We start from the raw sequence: 23056 nt of genomic DNA, 5'->3' as shown, positions 1-23056 counted from the left end.
TCTGTAGACAATTGGACATCTTCTTACAGAAGGGTTACAAGAAAGAGACGAGCCAGTCAGGGTGCAGTATAGCACCCATGAAACATACAACTTTCCTCTAGTTCTTTAATGCTTCTCCCACCCCCGCTATCATGATCCCAATTTTACCTTACAAATCCAGCTAGCCAGAGCATGTACACAGGTAATGATCCCTCCCAGGGAGACAGACAACAGGAAAGTGGGTAAAGGGTTAATGCGGGAGGGAGGATGAGGGAGCAGGTAGAAAGGGCTTGGGTAGAAAGAAAATAGTTTGAAAATGATGTTGGCAACATATGTACTAACGTGCTTGACACAATGGATGTGTGTATGGATTGTGATAAGAGCTGTAAGAGCCCTAAATAAAATGATTATAATATATGGAATCATATTTTCTTTAGGAATATTTAATTTGGGAGATTGCATTTTTGCATATTATCTATTTTGGTTGTTATATGTGTCTATTATAAGAATAAGTATTTTATAACAGATTGAAGAAGGTATTTTTTAACAGCATTAGGAGAAAAGGTTGTTTTATGTACTAGGGCCATGCTGACCAAAATGAGAGCTACTGCGCCCTTCAAATGGGTTAGCTAGTCTAAGGGACTAAATTTTCATTGATTTCCTTTATTTTTCATTCTACGATGATAAATTTTACCTAAACCCAACTCAGGTATATACATTCAATGTTTTTTTAGTAAGGCTACTAAGGTATGCAACCATCACTATAAATCAGTTTAGGACATTTTATTAGTTTAGAATTTAAAACTGATGCTTGATTTCCTTATTGGAAATCTTACACTTACACAAGTCTTTCATGATACATGTTTCTTTTGCTTCTCAGGTTGCAGGCGGGAGGACAGGGACATTAATGACCTATGTTACAGTTTCTGTAGAGCTTCCAGTTTAAATGCAAGCTACCATGTGATTTGTTTTTCCTGATAATTAGTCAGCATTGACTTGCCGGCGGGAGGACTTGGTTAGTGATGTTGCTGCCCCTAATTCAGCATTTCTTCACATCCCTTGACACTTGCCATTCTCTGACCTTACCATGAGTTTGCTCTTCTCAAGTGGGAGCCGAGGTCAGAGTTCTTTGGGCAACGAGGACGTCGGCTGGAGCATTTGCTTTGAGGTCTTAAGTCATTCTATTCTGCACGTTCCACGGACATTAGGAGGTCTCCAAATGTGTGTTTAAGAAATACTCTCTGAATGAATTTTATAATGATCATTCATATGAAGTTGCTAGGTTAATATAATTACACAGTTTCATAATTTAAAGACTCTGGACCAGGTAGATCATATATAGTTTTTACAGTTTTAATTGTTTGGTAAAACAGTCCATCTCAAAAAAACAACGAATAATAAAATGCAGGCTTGCCGATTGGAAAACACTTTGTAAGCTCTACAGTGATTAGCTTAATAAGAATTACTAGCGGGTGAAACGTTGCGCTTCAGAGCCAGCAGGAGAGCAGATGGCCAGCGTGTTAAAGAGGGCTTAACCAAGGAGGCTTCAGAATGAGGTCACAGCAGGATGGAAAACAGAGAAGAGATGCAAGAAAGAAAAAGGAAAAACTGGAGTATAATGTTTAACAGGAAAGGAAAAATGAAACTGATGAAATAGGAAAAAATTAGAAGTATTTTTCCTTCCTTAAAAAAAAATTACATTCTCTTTTACCCCACCCTGCTAGTCATTAGTATTCTTTTACTTCTTCAAATACAAGTGAGATATAATATTTCTATTTGTGACCTCTTGAATCCTATATGAATTTGAAGATAAGTTTTTCCATTTCTGCAAGAAAGATGGTTAGAATTTTAATAGGAAATAGATATAACTGTAAACCACTTGGGGTAGAATAGATGGCATAACAAAATTGAATCTTTGGACCCAGGAACATATTATATCTTTCCATTTGTCTGCATCTCCTTTCTTTCTTCCAGTGGGGCTTTTTAATCTTCAGTATAAAAGACTTTCAATTCCTTGATTAAATTTATTCTTGGATATTGTTCCTTGCTTGTACATAGGGATACAACTGATTTCTGTGTATAGATCTTTGCCTTGGTCACCTGGTGCGGCTATAACAGAAATATCATGGTTTTGACAACCATATACATATTTTCTCACAGCTAAGCAGGCTTAAAGTTTAAATTCAAGGTGAGGCTCTAGAAAGTTGCATTCTGTCTCTGTTAGCTCTGGACGAGGGTTCTTGTCTCTTTTCAACTTCTGACCCTTGGATCCATATTGATCTCTTTTTTTGCTATTAATTTAACAATTAAAAAATAATTTTATTGGGAACTCTTAGAGCTATCATAACATTCCATAGCTCCATCACATCAGGCAGCACTGTGCGACTGCTTCCACAATCAGCCTGAAAGCATTTTATTTTTTCTTGAACTTCTTGATATCAGCTCCCCTTTGTTCCTTCTCTCCCCCACCTTGCCCCCTAGGAACCCCTATTCATGTCTCTCTTTTTTTCCTATACTACCCTTTTATTTTTGCCATGTCTCACACAATCCAATCTATGCATTCACATACAATTCTGTCGTTCAGTGTCACTGAGTGAGTTATACACTCCTCAGTGCTGTCAGCTCCCACTCTCCTTCTTCTTTATCTGCTCTCTCTTTCCATAGCTTCAGGGAACCATTACTGCTACTACTTTTTCTGATAGATTATCTATCTTGATTTTCATGTACCAAACGATCTTAAATAAACAAATGAACATCATAAATATAGCATGATTAATGAGGTAAAACAATGTGTTAGACAGGGTTCTCTAGAGAAACAAAAACCAGGACACTAATAATTTTGTATATATTTATATAGATAGATAACATAAGAAATAAACAATTAATCTATAAAGCAGTACAAATGGCTCAGTGCAACTCACTTCCATGAGTCTTTCAAGTCTTGAAGGCCGCAGGGTAGTCCTCTGTGGAGCAATTCAGGCTATCCAACCACAGGCAACAAACAGCAAGCAGGTCACCAACAGTCAGCCAGATGACAGGGTCTGACAGTCCTCAGCTCAAGAGATGTACCTTCCAGTAGCGTGGTGAAGCAAGTCTTGAAGGAACCTCAAGTTACAGCAACACAGTCCACGGATTAGGTGTCCCACAGGTAGCGTAGCTTGCAAATGGAGGCACAGAACAAGCAAGGCAGCCACACCCTTGTCTGATGATCAAAGATCAAGAGAGAAAGAGGTGAGGCTTGCGGAGCCATTTATCTCTCTGCCTTTCAACTAATCTCACATGTGTTCATTGGCCATGTTGGCACAACAAACCTACCTGTCACAAACAAAAACCGTAATAGTAGAGGAGGAATTATTAAAGAACTAGAGGATGGTTATGTGGTTCATCAGTGCCATACCATACACTGGACTTAGCTTCCCTTCTGTGTAGTCCTTCTGATAGGGACTGTCCAATTATTTTACAATTGGGGTTTGGGCCTCCACTTCATCCACACTTCTTCACATCATTTTGGTTGATTGTGAACTTCCGATACCTCTTCCTGGGCAACACCTCATGATCACACAGGATGGTGTGCTTCTTCCATGTGAGCTTTGTTGCTTCCCTGCTAGATGGCTGCTTGCTTAACTAAAAGCCTTTACAACCCAAATGCTATATCTTTTGATAGCCAGGCACCATCAGCTTTTTTCACCACATTTGTTATGCACCCATTTTGCCTACAGCAATCGATGAGTGGGGAAAGTGAGCATCACAGAATGTCAGATTATTAGAGCAAAATGTTCTTGCATTGAGGGAGTATTTAAGTTGAGGCCCAATGTCCATCTGCTACCTTAATACTTAACATAAATTTATGTACATAGATTGATTTCCCTATTGTTATATATAAATGTTTATATATGTACATGACTGTATTTAGACCTCTATAAAAGTCCTTTGTCTCCTAGTTCTTTCCTCTATTTCATTTTACTTTCCTCTTGTCCCACTATCATATTTGACCTTCATTTGGGTTTCAGTAATTCTTCTCTAGGCTACATTGCCCTTGATCAAGCCCTACCAGGCCTCCTACACCCACCTCACCATAGATTTTAGATCACTTGTTGTTCCCTTGTCCCTAGATTTGTTGACATTCCCCTTCCTTTCCCCTGCCTCACCCTCTCCTGTGCCCCTAGGAACCATCAATCCCGTTGTTTTCTCCTCTGGATTGTTTATCCCGCCTATCTTATCTAGCTAGACATGCAGATACAATAATAAGCACAAAAACAAAACAGAGCAAAACAAAGCAACAAAAGAAAACAAAACAACAACCAATGAGTATATTTTTTTAAAGCTCAAGAAAAGTAGTTATCAAAGAGATTCAAATGGGTGAGTTAACATTTTTTATCTAATAAAATAGATATTTTAAAACATAGATGTGCCCAGTGTTAGGATGAGAAAAATCGGTATGCTGATAGGAAATATAAACTAGCTCCTGTCCAGCCAGCCAAGATACCGAAAGGGAAGAAGGCCAAGGGCAAGAATGTGGCCCCGGCACTGGCCATCGTGAAGAAGCAGAAGGCCAAGGATGTGGTGAACTCTTGTTCGAGAAGCGGACCAAGAACTTTGGCATCGGCCAGGACATCCAGTCCAAGAGGGACCTCACCTGATTCACCGGGTGGCCACACTACACCGGCACAGCACCAGCTCGCTGTCCTGTACTAGGGGCTGCAGGTGCCGCCCACCATCAGCCAGTTCCCCCAGGCCCTGGACCGGCAGGCTGAAGCTGGCCCACAAGGACCGGTGGAGACAGCACAGGAGAAGTAGAGGCTGCTGGCCCGGCCCAGCAGAAGGCTGCCAGCAAAGGGGACGCCCACACCAAGAGGCTGCCTATCCTTCGAGCCGGAGTCAACACCCTCACCACTCTGGTGGAGAACAAGAAGTCTCAGCTGGTGGGGATCGCACACAACATGGACCCCATTGAGCTGGTGGTCTTCCTGCCGGCCTTGTGCCATAAAATGGGGGCCCTACTGCATCATCAAGAGCAAGGCCCAGGTGGGGCGCCTGGTGCACAGGAAGACCTGCACCACTGTCGCCTTCACACAGGTGTGAACTCAGTGGCTAAGCTAGTGGAAGCCAGCAGGACCAACTATAATGACAGGTTTCATAAGACCTGCTGCCATTGGGGTGGCAACGTGCTGGGCCACAAGTCAATGGCCTGGATTGCCAAGCTGGAAAAGGCCAAGGCCAAAGAACTTGCCACCAAGCTGGGCCAGCTCGCGCATGGCTAGTTTTTGTACGTAACAAATAAAACTAGTCCTTCAGCAAAAACAAAAAAACTAGTACGCCATGTCATTGGACAATCTAACGATATGTATCTAAGATCTAACCTGTGTTGTATTGACTATGCAAAGACATTCAACTATATGTATCATCGAAAATTATGGATAATATTGTGAAGAATGGAAATTCCTCAAATCTTAATTGTGCTCATGAGGAGCCTGTACCTAGCAAGTGGTAGTTGTTCGAATAGAACAAAGGCATGCTGCATTGTTTGAAACCAGAAAAGGTGTGGATCAGGGTTATATCCTTTCACTAGAGTTAGTCCATTTGTCTGCTGAGTAAAAGGTTATATGAAGAAGAATGAAGAAGAATCCTTCCAGAGAAAAGGAAGACTCATTTACAGCCTGTATGCCAATGACCCAACCTTGCCTGCTGTGAGTGAAGGCTTGAGGAACTCACTGATGACGCTCAGACGTCATGTGGATTATACCTCGACCTGAAGAGAACAGAGCCCTCACGCCCGTACGCTAAAGGGAGCTAAGACTGAAGTCGCCCAGGATTTCATTTTCCTTGACTATCAGTACACACGGGAGCCGTCAAACAAAATCAAATGAGGTGTTGTATTGGGCAAAACTGCTGCAAAAGACATCTTTAAAGTGTTAAAAAGCAAAGATGTCATTTTGAGGACTCGGTGCACCTGACCCAAGCCATGGAATTTTCCATGGCCTCATCTGCACGCAAAGCTGGACAGGGAAGCTGGAAGACCAAAGACCGGAGGCCTTTGAAGCACGGTGTTGGTGGAGAACGTGGCATCCAGGCTGGACTGCCAGGAGAGGGAACAAGCTTGTCTTGGAGGAAGTGCAGCCAGAGGCTTCTTAGAAGCAAGGGTGCCGTGTACTTTGGACAGGTTATTGGAGAAACCAACCCATGGGGAAGGATACTGTGCTCGGGGCAGGCTAAAAAGCACAATGAAGCAGGAGTACCCTCAAAGAGATGGATTGCAACAACGGGCTAAAGCACAGTGACTGAATGGTGGGGAGACCGTACCCGAGCAACTCCAACGCTACCTGAGAATGCAACGCCGCTGTAGCCCAGGGCTGACTACACGAGCCAGCGGTCAGACAGGCCTCCACTCTGCATCCTTCGTTACTTTTTTCTGACACCATCCATCCCTTCCATGGCACTGTTCCTCTCTGATGGGTTGGAGAATCCATTGCAATGACCACAAAACTCTCACAGACAATACCGATGTCTGGAGGGTTTATTAGCGAAGCAAACAGGTTGCAAAATGTTAAGGATACAGTTCTCTTGTCCGCAACATGTCTTCTCAGCCATATTTGCAGGCATTTCTCTCTCGACTTTGGCCTCTCAGCCCCGAGTTCCCTTGGCCTCTGCCTTATTTTGTGAGCTAGGAAACTCACCGTTCTGCCTGATGGTGCCTCTGCCGGCCCCACCACTTCAGATTGCACTTCGCACGTGCAGTCAGAAGTGGCCCTTCCTTTGTGAGGATGGCTCTTCTTTCTTGATGGTCACAGCATTTTCTGTTTCTGCTTCGGAGAGGGCTCTCTCTTATACTCACTGCAATGGCAAAACGCCCTATTTGCCAATATGTGGTGGGAATTACAAAGAAATAGAAGAGGCAAAAGTAAATAATTTTACCTCACCACACATAGCAACAGTTGTGAGGATGCCACAGGGCTGGGGTTATTTTTGTACTGTTGTACGTGGGGTCACACAAGTCCAAAACAACTCCACAGTACCTTAGATCATAGCACCATCTAAGAGTTTAAAGATGAGTATCTCCTTTGACTCAGCGATTCCACTTCTAATAATTCATCTTGAGGGGAAAGATGAGTGGGGGTTAGGAGACACAGGGAGGAAGTGGAATAAGGGATGGTACATTGAGGGGATGGCAATGGATGAGTTGAAACAAAATGTGTATGAATTGTTGCATGTAAAACGGATGGTCTGCTCTGTAAATCTTCACTTAATTCACAATAAAAAAAGTTTTGAAATAACTGAGTGTGAGCAAAGCATTTATCTATGAGGAGTTTCAATGCAATGTAGTTATAATGGTCAAAAATCATCATGGAAAGGCCCATCAGTAGGGAATTCATGAGGAGTCCTGGTGGTGCAATGGCTAAGCGCTGGGCAGCCAACCCAACAATTAGTTGTAACCCAGCAGCTTCCCTGCTGGAGAAAAGACAATCTGCTCCCATAAAGGTTGCATCCTAGGAGAGCCTGTGGGATAAATCTACTCTGCCCTAGAGCGAATCATTGAGTAGAAATAAATTTGACAGCAGCAACAGAATTGTTTAAATAAAGTACCAGCCTCCCACACCCGAATGGGTTCAAGGGGCAGTTTTGTGAGGCAGACAAGCAAAAGAAACTTCACTTTTCAGCTGATGAATGGCCTGCCTCCCTCCCCCCTCCCATCTCGGAGAGTCCCACTAGTGACTGATTTTAGAATAAGGTGACCAGATTTTAACATTGGTAAAGCGGGACACCATTGATAAAACTCATATCCTGGCGAAATAGCCACATGGCAGCCGAAAACCGTATACCCTAGCTTGTCGTGCATTCTTTCCAAAAATCGGGACTTTTAAAAAATGCTGTGGGACACGGGAAAAATTGTTAAAAATCAGGACTGTCCTGCCAAAAGTGGGACGTCTGGTCACCTTATTTTAGAATGGACTCTCATGTACCCAGGTTCAGGACACTACAATTAGTTTAGACTATTCTTCAATATATCATTTGTTTTAATATTGTCCTTTTGATGTTGTTATCTGAATGGTCTTGTTATGGTAAACAGGATGTTACAGTCAATTTTGGTATTGGTTCTTTTATGATAAGGAGTGCACCTTACCATGCATGCTTGTTCTTCTTGAAGTTACCAGAATGTTATAATCAATGCTGTACTCTAGAACGCTCCCTAACTCTAAAGAATAGTAACATTAATTTTGTCTTCTGCTTCTGTCCGCACTTGCTTAAGTCTTGGACAAAGGATAAATGAGTCTTTTTGCCTTAAGAGATGGACTGAAATGTCCACTCACGACTGCAATCAAAGAATCACTTAGATTCTATCAGTCTGGTTATAACTGAATAAAGACTCTTCTCAATTATCAAGACGTTATGGTGACTGTCATTTATTTGAACCCATACATTGTAATTGAGGGGTAAATTAAACAGACATCAGACAAGAGAAAGCGTGCAAGTGCTCACCTTCCCAGTTCTGTGCAGAGAGGCACAATGTAATCTCAAGAGTTCACATAATCTCAGGCATGCTGGCCCAGGTAAGCACATTTGTAACAGGAAGGGGCTGTACAACAGGCATACACATAACAGGAGGTGGATGAGCTATGTGTAAAGGTGAAACTGAGGTACAAGGAGACAGACAGACATAACTGACAGGACATGGGAAAGCAGAAACAGAAATAGCTTTGTGAGGGGGAGTTCCGGACGAGGTTCTGTGACCTAGGCCAACAGGTCAGGGAAGTTGTGCTCAGCAGCTGGGGGCATGGGGTTTTAAAGGGGTGGTGAGGAATGTATGGCAGCTAGTATATGGGGTTTGGACACTGACTCCTTGCTGCTTTCTTTGAACCCAGAGCATCTGGTTTCACCGGTTATCTTATCTGGCACTCAGTCTGCTGCTGACCTTTGGGGACCTGCAGGGAAGCACATGCAGGGCCCTGACCTGCTTCAGCTCAGTCCAAACACTATGGAGGCACAGGGGCACACATGTGACAGGAGGACATATGCATAACAAGATGGACTGGGCAGACTCTAGAATCAAGATGGCAGTTTTCTGAGTTGGCTGGACCTGAGGTGTCTTTGGGCATTCCTTCAAGGGAACAATCCATTCTCCTTATCAGCAGGGAGTGGGCCCTACTTAGGGTGGGACAGACAATAGGGTCAGATTGCCTTAGATGGCTGCTAACCTTCAGGCAGATAACCTTCAAACAGTTGACCTCCAAGTGTATAGTCATTGACCGTGTGTTTGCAAACAGCACCTTAGACGTGGCATTATTATGGAGGGACATCACAGGGAATAACTCTTACTTAGGACAATGTGAGTGGGACACATTTCCAACCCACGCACGTGCAGGGTCCTCCATGGGAGCCTTGGCCTCCCAGACTCCTTAACATATGTGTTTGGGCCGGTCAGAACCAGGCAGAACCCTTGCACCAGCCTCTCAAGAAGACAATGACCTACTGAACTTCAAAGCACCTGCCTCCAGCATTTCACAAAGCTTATCTCCCCGGGGCAGAACACAGCCTCCTCTCCCCAGTGTTCCAGGAAGCAAGTTTGCTAAGAACGAGATGATTTACTGACAGGTCATCTCCTGACCCAAAACTTGCAGCCCCAGTACAAAGAACCTCCCTTCCCCTTACTGGCCCATATGCCTGTAAGCTCATATCATATATATGTCCCGCCACCCCAGTACCAGGTGTGACTTCCTTGACCTAACTTTTTGGGTGGCAGAACCCACCTGGGAGCTCAAGATGCTCCCGTCCCTTTCTCTGCTCTCCCTTCCCTCCCAGAAGTTCTTTTCCCTCAGTAAAATCCTCTTTCTCTCCTCGTTTTTGTCTGAACACTCTCTCTGTCCTGCGACTCCATCTCACCCTCTCAATATGAATGTTGAGAGTTTGTCCATATACGGTCTCTTCCCAGTCCTGCCCTCATACACACACCAAAAAAAATGGAATTTTTTTCAAAGTTATGTATTTCATTTCTGTTTTTTACAAAACAACCTCATCACCTTCAAAGTACTCTCTATTACACTTAATACATTTGTCAAACCTGTGATTCCATTCTTGGAAACATTTTTCAAACTCCTCTGTCTGGATGGCTGACAGCACCTCCCTCATTTTGTTCTTCACCGGGTCTATGTTGTCAGATCATTATCCTTTCATGTCCCTATTCATTTTTGGAAACAAAAAGAAGTTGCCTGGAGTAAGGTCAGGTGAGTAAGGTGTGTGGGGCAAGGGAAGCACTGTGTTTTTTACCAAAAACTGGCATACTGAGATGAATGAGTGAGCAGGTGCATTGTCCTGGTAGCAAACCAGTCCTGTTGGCCACAAATCAGGTTTTTACTGTCACACACTGTTATGCAATCTTTTCAGAATCTCAAAATAGAAAGCTTGATTAACAGTCTGACCTGGTGCAACAAACTCCAAACGCACTATGAGTCCACATTTTCATCCATTGGGAAGTTGATGGACGTCCAGAACAAGGTTTGTCATCAATTGACATTTCACCTGTTTTGAAACTAGAAAACCACTCTTACACTTGAGTTTTCCCCATAGCACTGTGTTCATCACAACAGTTTCTGCAGCACTTTTTCCCAAGCAGGAAGCAAAATTTCACAGTTGGATGCTGTTCTCTTAAATTGGCCATCCCCCAAAAACGAGGTTCGAGCAAAACTGCTTTTACAAAAAATTCACTGTGACTAGAGAGACCCTTCCCAGGTGACGCCACTGGGAGCACTAACTCAGAGTGAGTTACTCGATGCTGCCTAGCCAGAAAAACGCTTATGACAAACACTCCACTCTGCCCAGCGCGATTCTGAGGTTTTGGAGGTACATTCTCGTGTATGTTTATCAAATATAATATTAAGAGGCCATAAAATGTAGTATAAGAATATTTAAATTTTAAATGTCCAATTTTCATTATATATTGTAAATTTATATACAGAGTAGTTATCTCTGAGTGGTAGGATTATAAACATTTCATTTTCTCTTTTTTACTTTTCTGTACATATCTACCACGAGGACATCTCTCTCTCTCTCTCTCTCTCTCTCTCTCACACTGCCACAGAGTTGATGCTAATTCATAGTGACTCTATAGTATAGGACAGGTTAGAATGGCCCCTGTAGATTTCCATGATTGTAACTCTTTACGGGGGGTCGAAAGCCCCATCTTTCTTCCTCTGAGTGGCTGGTGGTTTCAAACTGCTGACTTTGCAGTTAACCCAACACATAACCACTATTGCCACCCGGGCTCCTCCCATGACGACGTATTACTGCTGTAATCAGAAAAAATTATCATGGGATCACTTCTCTCTTAACAATTGCAATTTTTTTCAACATGGTGCCAGGAATTATATTCTACATTTAGAAATATATTACGCTTGGTCTAAAAAAAATCAAATTGTCTAAATTCACTATAAGATATACCTATATGCTTGCATATAAGCCGAGATTTTTTTTTTGAAACATTTTATTAGGGGCTCATACAACTGTTATCCCAATCCATACACACATCAATTGTGTAAAGCGCATTTATACATCATTCTCAAAACATTTTCTCTCCACTTAAACCCCCGGCATTAGGTCCTCATTTTTCCCCTCCCTCCCCGCTCCCCCCTCCCTCATGAGCCCTTGATAGTTTATAAATTGGTATTTTGTCATATCTTGCCCTGTCCAACGTCTCCCTTCACCCACTTTTCAGTTGTCTGTCCCCCAGGGAGGAGGTCACACATAGTTCCTTGTAATCGGTTCCCTCTTTCCTAACCACTCTCCCTTTACCCTCCCTGTTTCACCACTCACACCACTGGTCCTGCAGGGCTCATCTGCCCTAGATTCCCTGGATTTTCAGTTCCTATCTGTACCAGTGTACATCCTCTGGTCTAGCCAGACTTGCAAGGCCAAATTCGAGTCATGGTAGTGGGAGCGGGGAGGGAACATTTAGGAACTAGAGGAAAGTTGTATTTCTCATCGTTGTTACATCGCTCCCTGACTGGCTCATCTCCTCCCCGAGACCCCTCTGCAAGAGGATCTCCAGTGACAAGCCGATATTTTCAGCACATTTTTAATGCAGTCCTTGTGGTAAAATTAGGTCCCTCGGCTGATATTCGGGTCGACTTATACTTGAGTATAATCGGTAATAAAAACGACGGAGGGGAACATAGGAGATAACCACTTGCCTGGAAAAGTGAACTTGACTAAAAAAAAAAAAAGAACAAAAATCAGAGTTCAGAAAGGAAAGAGCATGCTCATCAAGGCCTGGTGCTATCTCAAAATCGAGCATCCAGAGAAGGAGAAAAGGCCCCAGTGCTTTAGGAGACAGCTTCGTTAGGAGCAATCTTCGGGGCAGTTCTTAGCACTCTGTTTCTTAGGCCTGGAAAAATATTGTGGATTTTCTTTCTTCACTAGCAAATGTGTATGTCCTCTACATTCTCTGCACTTCCTAACTGGCGCCCCACGTTTCACTTTCTCTTATTTGATTTTGTGGCAACAGTGGAAGTCCTGGAAGGTGGTCCTTGTTATCTACTCTTTATGGGAGTAGAAAGCCCGTTTTCTTCTGTGAAGCAGCCCATGATTGCACACTCGTGACGTTTTCCCTCAGCACCTCAACACATAGCCACTCTGCTGCCAGGGTGCCTTCCCAATAGATCCTGCCACAGGGCATAAAAAGCAAATTCCATGTCACAACTGAAAGGATTTTATATAACAATTGAGACCAAATTCCACCTCATATACAATATGAATACAGTGACCAGTCAAGTAGAATTTTTAATAATTCCTAAATGTCAAACAGCAAGTCTCACTTGTTTGCTTCAAAGAGATCTCAGAGCCCCAGAAAGTCTCCCACGGTTGACCTTCAGGGCGAGATTCAAAGAGCATTCTTCTAACACCAACAAATTTCTATTCATCTCAAATCAAACACATGTGTTTAATTTTATTTGAAAAGTTGTGTTAAAGAACACTTTAGCTTCTCTTTCTCCAGTATGCAAGGAACAAAAACTGCAGCCTGAGCACGCTGACCTACAAAGAGTTAAGATTTTAGATTCTAAACAGAACTGGATTAACTCTTCTCTTGGTAAGCCTGAAAGACAGGGGGATTGAAATCTACAGTACCAAAGGCACCACAACAGTCAGAGAAAACCAGTACAGGGACCTCTCTGGAGAAAGTACAACTGTAAGTTTTTATCTACTACTACTTTATACGCTTCTATTTCTTCCCCTAGAGCGTTTCTGAGAAGAATGACATCAGTTTTTCACGTAGTACTCTACCACCGGTCTCCCTGCACACAGGCACAACATAGACAAACCAGCTTTGATCCCTTTACCTTCTGAACTCCATTCTACATGTCCTTTGATTCTCCTTTCGAAGTGTCTGCTTGATCCATCCACTCTTCCATCCCCTGCCTCCATTCTTCTTAGTTCAGGGCCTTTGGTCTGAAAGACAGCGACATCCTGCTACCACTTCTCTTCTGCAGTCTCTCTAACTCACTAATACCAGGTCACTATTCCTAAAACTCAGCCACACCTCTAAGTCTAGTGCTCTTGTGCTCAAAAATGTGTCATTTCTGACTATTGTCTACCAAAAGGATCAAATGCCTTCATTTTATGTTCAAACTGGCCCCAAATGATTCCTTTCAATACCTCTTCTTCTCAGACACTTCATGCCTACCTGCTATTCTCCACCGTCACCTTGATCTTTGCCAGCCCCGACACTATGTTTATTGTCCTCTATCAACTACTCTGAATCTTCACCTGCTAGAATCCTACCGTGTCTCCAACAATCCTTAATCCAGGGAGCTTTTCTAGATCCTTCAAGTTAATCTGAATCCCATCGTTCTTTTACATTCCCGTTTTACTTTGTTCCTCCCTAGTTGCCTTTTGATATCAAAAACTATAGTCCAATATTTAAATCATTATATTTTTAATTTAATGATATACTTATATAAGAGGATACTTTTCTCTGTTCCTCTCTGAATTATTCACTTCCCAGAACCAAGGACTCTATTTCCCTCCTCCTGTAGCAACTTCACATAATGGACACACCGTAACATTTGTCAAGTGAAGGTCAACATTCAACTTGCAGGAGTGTCTGCTCCCTGTTCACAGCATTCAGGTAGCCTGTGTCTTGGTTACAGAGTCCTTTTCGCTCTTTCTTCCACAGCTTGTCTTTATCTCTGCTCCAAGTTTCCTTAATTCCTTCATCTCAGTTGCTTCTACCTTCTTACATAGGATTGACCCCTCCCAAGTTTCCTCACACATTGTAAAACCATTTGTCTTCAGGCTCCTCTTCACAAATTGTCTCTTCTTTTGTATGCCTCTAAGAAGCCTTGCAGAGAGACTTTACTGTTTACTAGGGGTTTTTTAAGTAGTTCATGTTAGAGTGGGAAAACGTAATAAAGTTAAAACTCTACTTCTGTGTTTTGCTCTGCAGCTCCCTTAATACATTTTTTGTTTTGTTTGTTTTTATTTCTAAATCATTTTATTGGGGGCTCTCACAGCTCTTATAACATTCCATACATCAATTGTATCAAGCATATTTGTACACATGTTGCCATCATAATTTTCTAACATTTACTTTCTTTTTTTTTTTTTTGGCTGGGTATAGTGTACTTTATTGATGGTACATGACAAGGTCGAGTTATCTAAGCCCCTTCCCTTCCTTCAGGGGTCTGGATGGAATATTCTCAGTGTGTTGGGGGATTGAATTAGGGGCAGAGACTTCCCAGCAGCTGATGGCCTCTCTTCTTCTAACGCTGTTGCTGGGGCTGGTGGTCCAGGGGGGCTCTTACTCCTTGGAGGCCATGTGGACCATGAGGTCCACCACTCTGTTGCTGTAGCCAAATTCATTGTCATACCAGGAAATGAGCTTGACAAAGTGGTCGTTGAGGACAATGCCAGCCTCAGCATCAAAGGTGGAAGAGTGGGGTTCACTGTTGAAGTCACTGGTTGAAGTCACTGGGGTCACTGTTGAAGTCCTGGTCCTCAGTGTAGCCCAGGATGCCTTTTAGGGGACCATCGGCCACCTGCTTCACCACCTTCTTGATGTCATCGTACTTGGCAGCTTTCTCCAGACGGCAGGTGAGATCCACGATGGACACATTGGGGGTGGGGACACGGAAGGCCATGCCAGTCAGTTTCCCATTCGGCTCCGGAATAACCTTGCCCACAGCCTTGGTAGCACCAGTAGATGCGGGGATGATGTTCTGAGCAGCCCCACGGCCATCACGCCAGAGTTTCCCAGAGGGGCCATCCACAGTCTTCTGGGTGGCAGTGATGGCATGGACTGTGGTCATGAGTCCTTCCACGATGCCAAAATTGTCAGGATGACCTTGGCCAGGCGGGCTAAGCAGTTGGTGGTGCAGGAGGCATTGCTGACAATCTTGAGGGAGTTGTCATACTTCTCGTGGTTCCACGCCCATCACAAACATGGGGGCATCAGCAGAAGGGGCAGAGATGATCACCCTTTTGGCACCGCCCTTCAAGTGAGCCCCAGCCTTCTCTACGGTGGTGAAGACACCAGTGGACTCTACGACATACTCAGCACCGGCCTCAGCCCACTTGATGTTGGCGGGATCTCGCTCCTGGAAGATGGAGATGGCCTTCCCATTGACATTAAGCTTCCCATTCTCAGTCTTGACAGTGCCATTGAACTTGCTGTGGGTGGAATCATACTGAAACATGTAGACCATGTAGTTCAGATCAATGAAGGGGTCACTGATGGCAACAATTTCCACTTTGCCAGAATTGAAAGCAGCCCTGGTGACCAGGCGCCCAATGCGGCCAAATCTGTTCACTCCGACCTTCACCATCATGTCTCGGGATGCGGCTGGGACTGCAAGGGACCGGGAGAGGCGGCTGTCTGTCGCACAAGGAGGAGCAGAGAGCCCATTTACTTTCTTTTGAGCTCTTGGTTTTCAGCTTTTCCTTATTCCTCCCTCGTACCTCCCCCCTCATGACCCCTTGATAAATTATAAATTATTATTGTTTTCATATCTTACACCAACTGTTGTCTCCCACCACCACGTTTCTGTTGTTCACCACCTGGGGTGGTGGGGTGGTTATGGATTGATCATTGCAATCGGTTCCCCTCTGCACCCTCCCCACCCCCACCCTCCTAGTATCACTACTCCCATTTCTGTTCCTGAGAGGTTTAGCTGACCTGGATTCTGTGTGTCATGAGCTCTTATCTGTACCTATGTGCATGCTCCAGTCTAGCCAGAACTGAAAGGCAGGACTCAGATCATGATAGTGGGAGGTGAGGAAGCCTCAAAGAACCAGATGAATATTGTGTGTTTCATCAGTGCTATACCTTCCCCTGGTTGACTAATCCCTTTCTTGTGACCCATCTGTGAGGGGATGTCCTATTGTCTACAGATGGTTTTTGGGTGTCTGCTCTGATGCCCCTCATTCTCAACAATATGTTTTGTTGTTGTTGTTTTTGGGTTTTCTGGTGTCTGTTACCTGATTCTGCTGACACTTAAAGATCACACAGGCTGGTGTGGTTTTTCCATGTGGGCTTGTTGCTTCTCTCCTAGATGGCTGCTTATTTAACTTCAAATCTTTAAGACCCCAGATGCTGTATATGTTGATAGCCAGGCACCATCAGCTTTCTTCATCACAACTCTGAATGCATTTTTAAAGGATGGGAATATTTTTCAATATCATTTCCTAAGATTTATTACACTCCTTAGACCTACATTATTTTTGTAATTTTTTTTATTTTTAAACATTTTATTAGGGGCTCATACAACTATCATCGCAATCCATACGCACGTCAATTGTGTAAAGCGCATTTGTACATCATTCTCAAAACATTTTCTCTCCACTTAAACTCCTGACATTAGGTCCTCATTTTTCCCCTCCCTCCCGACCCACATTATTTTAACAGTGGTGTTCAACATCTACACAGCAAGACTTGTGTCAATTCTAGGTGGCATATGAGGTTAAGCGAAAAAAATGTTCCTACTAGAAGTCCAGTTCATAGATGGGTTTATTACCAAAAAAATGTATTTAAACACTTGTCTGCAAGTAGCCATCCTCTGGTGTCAAGTCAGAGAGCACAGCATGCTTCAGGCAAGGGCATGCCGCCGGCAGAGGCGGAGCGACCTCGATGACGGCTGTGCCAAGAAATAGACTCCGCCTTTGGCTATTTCTGTGTAATAAAGGTCTCCATGGTTCCGTAGCAATACGTGTGACGTGGCCTCGCACAAATCAATGATGCCCATTTCATTCTTCAAGTTACGTAACCTTTCGCCCCGTCCTTTTCTGACAGACACCCACTGTCTTTGAGGGGCCCATCCACTCCAGCAAGCTGCTCTTGTCGATTTGGTCTCATAGACGTACATCTTAAAAGAAGAGATCGTCTTTCCTGGTTAATCTAAACTGATGTTTGGTTTTAAGAAAACCTCAGGGCCTAGTTTTAGATTCCGGTTTAAAGATTATCTTAGATAATAGATCCAGAGGCTCATCCAGCATCCTTGGCACAGTAAAGTCTACGTTAAATGAGAACAATGCCCTCTTTACAGCAGTGATATCAAAGCAAGGACACCCTTATGGTTCTCCCTCCACTGGTTCTGAGGGTGGAGAATTAGGTTTCTTTCTTAAATGATCAAAAGGAATTCTACAAAGTAAAACAAGGCCTGCCATAACCTGATCCTGTGATTCCACATTTTGTACATTGCGCTTGTTATTCACAAAGATATCCTAAAGAGAGGCTATAGACTAGGACAGATACATGTCATATTAACCAAAGAACAATACATTCATAAACATTTAGGACATATTTTTCTGTAACTCATTCATTTATGCTGATGAATACAATGTAGAATTATCAATTGACCAGACTTGTTCCAAAACAAAACACAAATTAGAAATGTTCAGCTAGCACAGAGTTTGTACTAAGTGCTAAAATGTTAAGTCATTATTAAATATTAAGTCGTTACCTCAATTGATCATCATAGGAACCATCTGAGGTGAATAGTCCCTCTCTAACTTACAGAGAGGGAAACTAACAGTGTTTAACCAGCCCATACACAACAAAAAGATGTACATTCATGTCTTTCTTATTCCTAGGCCATTGTATCCTAGCCAATATTCATAGTTCTTTCTCCAAACTTAATTAGAGGGGAGTATAAAATCAAAGTCAGGGGAGTGGTTGTGTAATTTAATTGCTGGAGTCATCAGTTGACTTTCGGGCATCTATCATTTCTGAAAGGTTACCCTGATGCACCTTCTCCATGTATCCTTACACCAGTACCTTGTAGTTCTAAATCTCACACTACAAAGCAATGTTTTTGTTCCTTTGACGACAAAGCACTTGATAAACCCTTCTCACATCTACTATCAATCTTTCCCCCCCCCTGATAGATTACATCTGGCCATTGATCATATTTTACATTTATTTTTTAAATTTTATTTTATTGGGGGCTCCCACCACTGTGTCAAACACATCTGCACATGTGCTGCCATCATCCTCCCCCAAACATTTCCCCTTTGTCTGAGTCCCTGGCACCAGCCTCTCATTATTCTTTTTTCCTCCCTTCCCCTCCCTCCCTCCCCCATGTCCCCATGATCATTTATCATTTTTTTTCCATGTATTTTACATTTCTTAACCACTGCTTTATCGGTAGTCTCTGCTAGGTTTTCTTCTCTGAAGTTTTGATAAACTCCAGTTCATTCTTTTTTTTAAAGAGAATATTTATTAAGTCTTAAACAAGAACAGATAATTACAGAGACATATCAACCAGATAAGAGAGCCCATTAGGCTAAACCCATAATGGTATCCAAGGGTATTCTGAGATAAGGAGCTTTGAAAAGGACATAGGCGGCCAAAGAGGACTGCCACAGAACACAGTCACTTATCAATCCTAGACAGTAACTTTGTCTTTGGGTTTAGTGGAAATTTTCTGTTCCTCCACAGCACTATATAGACTTGATAGCGTATTTTGGAATAGTCATGAGCCAAATCAATCTTCTCTGTGCCCAGATATTAGAGGACCAGAGCAATCTTCTAGACCTCTGTTTCTGCAAATGGCTTCAAGTCCAGAGGACAAAGTTCAGGCTGCAGTTAATTTCTCCTTTCCCTTTGTTAGGAAGCTGGATCGGGACAGGGGCTTGTCCCTCCCATGCCTGCGAAGGCCCCCGATAAAGGAGGTTGAGAAGGACTCAGGCGAGCATTAGGCACCCATGAAGACCCCCGAACTTGGCGTGCTCCAATTCAGACCTCAAGCCAGGTGGGCTTCATTCTATCCATGGAGTCAACCAATACCTTCAGCCACGCCTCCCAGCCCGAGGTGGGAAATCCCCCAGCGGCAGGCAGGTCGGTCTCTTTTCACTCGGCTCCAGGTCAAGGTAGGTCGGAAAGGATGCTAGCCTCTCATTTGACAGGGCCTGCGCCCGCCCTCGGGGTTCAGGTCCCAGGCGTGGGCGCAGCCCCACCAGGTTGCCCGCGTTCAGTGGTGAGCCCCAGCGGCGGCGTGGCACGGAGTGGCCCGCTTCCCTGGCATAGCTTGGCCTCTTTTGAGACTGTAAAACCTGAAACGTCTCCTGTCCTTCTTAAAAACTTGCTTGGATTATGAAGCAAGCTTCTGCGTGAACCGAGACAGCTCACATTTTAATAATCCTCTGCAGAAGCAGACGGGAAGCAAGGTGACTTCGCGCATCTGAAGAGGCCGCCCACAGGGTGAGATTCACCTGCAAACCAAGCCGTTGTCTTCGTTGCTTCAGTTCTGTGCCATTCGATCCTAGCACTGTTAGGATAATGGTCTGCGGTGCTCCTTCAAGCTCCCTTGCAAGGGGTATGCTAAGAAATCCACCTAGATTCAGCCAACATTAGGTCTTTGGGAAGGTGATTGTGGTCTTTAAAAAGAACACTTCACAGCAGAACATGAAGGACCCAATTCACGCTAACTGTCTGGAAAGCAGATCAACAAAACACTGATGTCCACTCAGGACAGCATGTATCCACCCTGCTTTCCACAGCATAGTTTGCTGTGGTTGTTGTTAGGGGCCTTCAACACCAGGGGGCAGATGATCAGGTCCTGTTTCCTCTGCTGTGACTCACGCAGACTCAACGCACAACGGAAGGCAGCACCTCCCTATCCTGGTCCATCCACACATTGCTTCTTTCATTTATTTATTTAGGTTAACTGGCATTTTATTAATTGTTTGGGGATCAGTACAGAGACATTCTGAACAATTTGTACACATGCGCGTACCCAAATCCTAAAATGGCACGTAGATACAATTCATTTTTAAATTTCAGTGACTTTCCAGCTTTAAATTTGGAGGCAAAATTTGTTAAAGAGATTATCAAGGGCGATCGTCTTCAAATATTGATAAGCTGTTACATCTTAAGTCCCAATAGTTCACAATTTCATGTCTCACACACACTACCCATTCAAATGTTCAACCCTTCACAGCACATAGCAGGTCTCAGGAAAACTGGGCTCCACGGGATGCACACAGCTCTGACAGGAAAGCCATGATGACAGAAAGGTTTGCAGACGCAATTCTATTAAGAAACAAGCAAACATGGAAACAAAATTTTAAATGTTCAAGTCATACAAATGCATGACGGTGACTCCAAGTTGCCATTCAGTATGCTTTGTATCAGGGATCCCCAAACTCCCGCCCCTCCCCCCACCCCTGGAATGCTATGTTGACCCCCAAGACAGTCAAATTTTCCCACAAGTCAGCATTCCGCTATTTTCTGGTTGTTCCAAAAAATAAACAACCAGTAAATGAATTCATGTCTTAAGAAAGGCATTTACACTTAAAAAATCGGATGAGGTGGGATTTCCTACTTCTTAAAAACGTTTCTAGTGCCACTAAAAAACTTGCATTCAGGGAGGAAGTCTGGCCATCTTTGTCTCTAAGGAGCATTCTATTTTTTCCAAGACAGAGCTGCTTGTTCTTCAGGCAGTTAGTTCATGGTGCTTGCAAAGATCGTGTTACTGGAGGCTCTTACAGCTCTGATCACAATCCATACAGCACTTGTATCAAGCATATTTGTACATATGTTGCCATCAGTATTTTCTAAACATTTACTTTCTATTTGAGACCTTGGTATCAACTCCTCTTTTTTCCCCTCCCTCCCCCTCTCCCATCCTTGTGACCCCTTGATAAATTATAAATTATTATTATTTCCATGTCTTACACCAACTGCACTCTTCCCCATATGGTTTCTGTTGTTCATCTCCCTAGGGGGTGGGGGTGTCTGGTACTTTCAATATTCTTCACCATATGTGGTAGTTACATAATTTCATGTCAGCTTGAAGACATAAAAGTATAGGGGTGGAGTCTAGCCTGTCAATCAGGTCACAGCCTGATGATGCCTCCTGATGGGTGTGGCCTTCTCATAAGGAGGGTCCTGGGAACCTCCTCTCTTTCTCTCTACCTTCACTTCCCGATGGCTGACCCTGATAGCTGTCAGAGCCCTGCCACTGCCATTGGATCCACATGACTCTGCACCCACCAACCTGTGATATTCTTGCATTCTGCATCATTGCTTGTGACTGCATGAGTCTGAAGAGGGGCTTATGGACTAGTGCTGGATTTATGGACAAGTTGGACTGGGCTGGGATGTTTTCCTTTTTTAAAAAATCATTTTATTGGGGGCTCATACAATTCTTATCACAATCCATACATCCATCCATTGTGTCAAGCACATATGTACATGTGTTGCCATCATCATTCCCAAAATATTTGCCTTCTACTTGAGCCCTTAATATCGGCTCCTCTGGGATGTTTTCTTGATACACAATTACTCCTTGATATAAAGCTCTTTCTTATACATATATGCGTCTCACTGAATTTGTTTCTCCAGTCAACCGGCCTTAACACGCCATCATAGTTCAAACACAAGGGTTTTTCTCCCATCTTCACTATTCCATGTCCAACTTGCACACGCATATGAGGCAATTGAAAATGCCATGGCTTAAGTCGGGCACACCTTAGTCCTCAAAGTAATAGCCTTCTTTTTAACACTTTAAAGCAGTCGTGTGCAGCAGATTTACCCAATGAAAGTCTTGACCTTTTGACCGCAGCTCCCATGAGCATTGATTATGGATCCAAGCAAGACAGCATCCTTGACACCTTCAATCTTTTCTCCATTTATCATGTTACCTATTGGTCCGGTTGTGAAGATTTTAGCTTTCTTCCTTTCTTTCCAAACCCAAACAAACCCAAAAGGTTATTTATTTAATATATTTGTCACAAGAGTGCAAATGGAGACTTAATTCAAAACAAAACAAAATGACAACACAGCTTAAGATACAGAGGTCTACCCAGAAATCAAGGGGAGGAAGGACAGATATCTACGGAGGAGAAGACAGCACAAGGACAGGGCAGGTCTGGGCTCGTGGCTGGAGACTTGCTTTGAGTAGGTTTCCGCAGGTATTTCTTAAAGGTGGTGCGGTTTTCCCAGAGTCCGGTAGCAGGTATGTTCAAAGGGCTGTCGATGTTGGGCTCTCCCAGAAGCTCTGGATGGAGAGGAGACGCGTCCTGACATCACACAGGGTGGACCCCTTGTCCTTCAGGATGTCCAGGCTCATGTTACCCTGGAGGTCCACGATGGGGTGGTAGCAGGGGGTGAGGAGCTTCACTGTGGGCACAGTGTAAGGGTAGGCACTGGGGAACTCCAGGGAGTTTGTCCCTCAGGCCTTCAGAGGCTGGGCCAGCTGCTGCGTGGATGGTCCCTACCCACTTGGAAAGGTGGTCTGATTCCGGGAAGGCAGAGATTCCTTTGTCGCCAGCCATCATGGGGGTCATCAGCTCCTGTTGTAATCTCTTGCTCACGGAACCCCTGGTGGTTCCCCCACTGGGTTCAGCCCCTCCCAGGGGGCTATGATGCTGACTACGGCTTGGCTGAGGCTTTAGGAAGCCACCTGCTGGGTGCTGGCAGACAGGAACTCAGAAGACTAGAGTCGGCAACTGCCACAATCCTTGATCTTCATCAGTAAGTGCTTCAAGTTCTCTTCACTTTCAACAAGCAGGGCTGTATCATCTGCATACCGCAGGTTGTTCGTAAGCCTTCTCCAATCCTGATGCCACATGTTCTTTATATAAGCCAGCTTCT

At 43.8% G+C, this 23056-nt stretch overlaps 2 pseudogenes; one reads left to right on the top strand and one right to left on the bottom strand.

Annotated features, from left to right (window-relative positions):
- Nucleotides 1-5333, top strand: part of LOC101646746 — a 27513-nt pseudogene extending 22180 nt beyond the window's left edge.
- A 16928-nt stretch (nucleotides 5334-22261) lies between these two features.
- On the bottom strand, nucleotides 22262-22806 carry LOC105979998 (annotated as a pseudogene).
- Nucleotides 22807-23056: the final 250 nt, after the last annotated feature.

The sequence above is a fragment of the Echinops telfairi genome, unplaced genomic scaffold, assembly GCF_000313985.2.
Source record: "Echinops telfairi isolate 266 unplaced genomic scaffold, ASM31398v2 ScPeMD7_18;HRSCAF=68, whole genome shotgun sequence".
NCBI classification, from domain to species: domain Eukaryota; kingdom Metazoa; phylum Chordata; class Mammalia; order Afrosoricida; family Tenrecidae; genus Echinops; species Echinops telfairi.
This window is presented reverse-complemented; position numbering and strand designations above follow the sequence as displayed.